General features: G+C 33.4%; 1 protein-coding gene across 1 annotated transcript in view; it reads left to right on the plus strand.

The window, feature by feature from the left end:
* The window catches only part of LOC108757073 (two pore potassium channel protein sup-9), an 83,558-nt gene that overhangs the window by 26,379 nt on the left and 54,003 nt on the right, over positions 1-3,176 (plus strand). The window lies entirely within an intron of this gene.

Genomic DNA, 3,176 nt, shown 5'->3' on the forward strand with positions numbered 1-3,176 from the left:
GCGTGTAAACCTACATCTATAAATAGATTGCGGCGCTAATCTGATAAGTGACTTTAATCAAACGCGTTTTATTTAATACACGAAGTTTTAAATAATTACTTTCTGTTAAAATATATCTTCTTAATGCAATACAGTTAAATACATTTTATTCTTTCCCTCTTTTAATGTATAAATATGTGTGTATATATATATATACTAGTATATATATGTACACACATACACACACAAAAGAAATATAGCAATCAGCACTTTGGATACGTTCCGTTTTGTACCGCTTACAGCGCTTATAAGCACCATTTTTTCCTGTTTAATATTTAATCTTTATCTCTATTTTTGTATTAGAAACTGTGATAACAGTCAAACTTTCTAATATCTAAATCTTTCTCTTCTTATTTAGATTTCTCGATCAAAATTCTGGCAATAGATTAATATAAAAACCCCTAAATGACGGTCGTAAAGGAGGCAAAGACAGACCTTTCTTTTTGGATCTACGATATATATCGTATCCATTCCACAGGAAACTCGTGTGTTTTTGTTCCAAGGTACAGTTTTCTTTCTGTTTTATGCTCTTACTGTAGCACCCTTCTCGAACTATTCTCTGCGTCAAGTCTCCCCGCGGCTCCACAGTTTGTTCCCGACAGCGTCATCCATTCCTCTTCACACCGGTCACTCTGTTCTCATGCACACAAAAGGGACCCGCGTGGTCGATGCTGGAACCCGTCATATACATATAACATACCTACGCGTGGATAGGATGGATGATGGGAACGACGAGGAATCAAACAAATGAACTGTACGACCAGTATTGAGAAAGGGACCGCACGATTGGAAACGACGTGCATGCAAACAAACGTTTATTTATTTAACGTTCCATTTAACACTCAAGCTTAAGTTTAAAGGGGATTGTGATCACTATTAAATAATCTGATACTTGAGTGTGTTCAATACGATGAAAAGGAATAATAGGCTAAATATCGATGTGTAAAAAAATTTTTATCCATTGCATCATCATATTACATGTAACTTACGAATTAACACGGATTCAAATAGAAGTTGAAATGATATTGGTATTTATTTCGTCCTGATCGTATTGATCAGACCTAGCGAATTGATTCCAAAGAACGCGAGAGCTTTACAATGGAATATAGTATTACTTGTGTGATATAAAAAATAAAATTACCGATCATCGCGTGCCTCATTTTGTGCTATCATAAAGCGAACTAAAGCACTTTTCGTGATCGCGCGATAGACCGTGCGACAGTGTGGAAAATAATTTCGTTCCTCAACTAACGGTCATCATAAAGGGACAAAGCGAGAAGATAAATGCATCGAAGTGTCAGTGGAACGAGTGATGAAAATGATTGTATGTACGCTACGTTCGAGCATTACAGGAGACAGTGATATCGAAGTATTCCACGTGCATACGTGCAGAAGAAACGTTACCGCGAGGAGATCGCGGTAACCCATTATCATTACCGTGAAAACGTTCTACAAGAGGACACACACACACACACACACACACACACACACACACACACAGAGCTAATCCGGGAGAGATTCGACTGACTGGATACATTATTCGTGCGAACTTCTCCACGCGAGACTCGACAATCGGCAGTGCTATACGAGAGATTTTGGAGGTCGAAGTACGCCGTGCCAGGCGAGAGAATGGAAATTCGGAACAGATGTTGGCGAGTTCTAACGAGAGAGTGTAATTTCGTCATTTAACTGCTCTGCAGATCTCTATAATAATTTTCACGTACACTATCACCTGGGACTATCGTAGGTGGGACTTTAATAGTGATATATCATATTCATAGTTGAAAATTTAATTGATGTAATATTTATTATTACGATGCGAAATAACGGTTGCAAATGCGATAGTTTTGAGATGTCTAAAATGTTCAATGAAGATGGTTGAAATATATCGTTTGATTAATATTTTAGATTTTTAATTATTGTTCACAGATATATTTTAATAATAGATGTATTCTTTACAAAAGAGGAAAAAGGGAAAAACTCATCAAAGTTCTTTCAGCAAAATAGCAGAGACATTTCTTTGATACCACTGTCAACAATAATAGCAATAGATATCTACAATAATAGTAGGTGGTATCTGCGAGATATCGGAAGCTACCTATAATAGGATGGGACTTAAATTTCCGGCATTTTCTCGAGAGTTCGCTTCGGGATATGAAAACGAATCTGAAAATCACTCGATTTATCTAAAGTAACATTATGTTGTACTATATGTGATGCAGGAAAGAGGCGTATTTGTCGATTGAAGATATATAAGAATCAATAGGTATTTCTTAAATGTTTTTTCCAAATTATTGGATAATTAATAGAATATAAAGAATAATACAAACAGAAGAACAATAATTGATTTTTTTTTTTAATGATTATGCGATATTTACTGTAACAAAATTATATTATTTCAAATATAATACAGATCTCTGGATGATAAACGTGTTTATGTATAGTAATATTTCTAAACATTTAAAAAATGTTTTAGACAGTTTTAATATTTGTTTGGAGAGAAGGAATATTGTTTTTAACTATTCTTTATAATAATAAAAATAATAAGAATCATATTGGACCGTACATGTGAAAAAACTAACAATAAGAAATGGGAAATAAAGGACAAAGACACGTATTTATTTTTCAATGTTTTTTTTACGTCACAATGGAGAAACGTTATGTCAAAGATTGTAGAGATAGATAAAATTAATTGCACAAAAGTATATAATTATAAAGAATAGGAAATAAAGGCCCATAACAGTCGAAACTGGATCTTTAATGCTTAAATAATTCAATGTGAATTTATATATACTATATGTATGTTAAAGATCTAGTTTTGACTGGGCCTTTATTTCCTATTTTCTATTCTTTATAATTATATACTTTTTTTTGCGATTAATTTTATCTATTTCTACAATCTTCGACGTAACGTTTCTCCATTGTGACGCAAAACAAATATTGAAAAATAAATACGTGTCTTTGGCAGTTAAATCAATGCATCAAAACGCGATCATCATTGAACATCAATTATTTGAATTTGCGATTCGTTTTCATATAACTGCTATTTTCTATTTGCCTTTTATATTTTACATCTCTTATTTAAATAATTACCTTTCTCTCTCTCTCTCTCTCTCTCTCTCTCTCTCTCTCTCTCT

Source organism: Trachymyrmex septentrionalis, unplaced genomic scaffold (genome assembly GCF_001594115.1).
Source record: "Trachymyrmex septentrionalis isolate Tsep2-gDNA-1 unplaced genomic scaffold, Tsep1.0 scaffold131, whole genome shotgun sequence".
NCBI lineage: Eukaryota > Metazoa > Arthropoda > Insecta > Hymenoptera > Formicidae > Trachymyrmex > Trachymyrmex septentrionalis.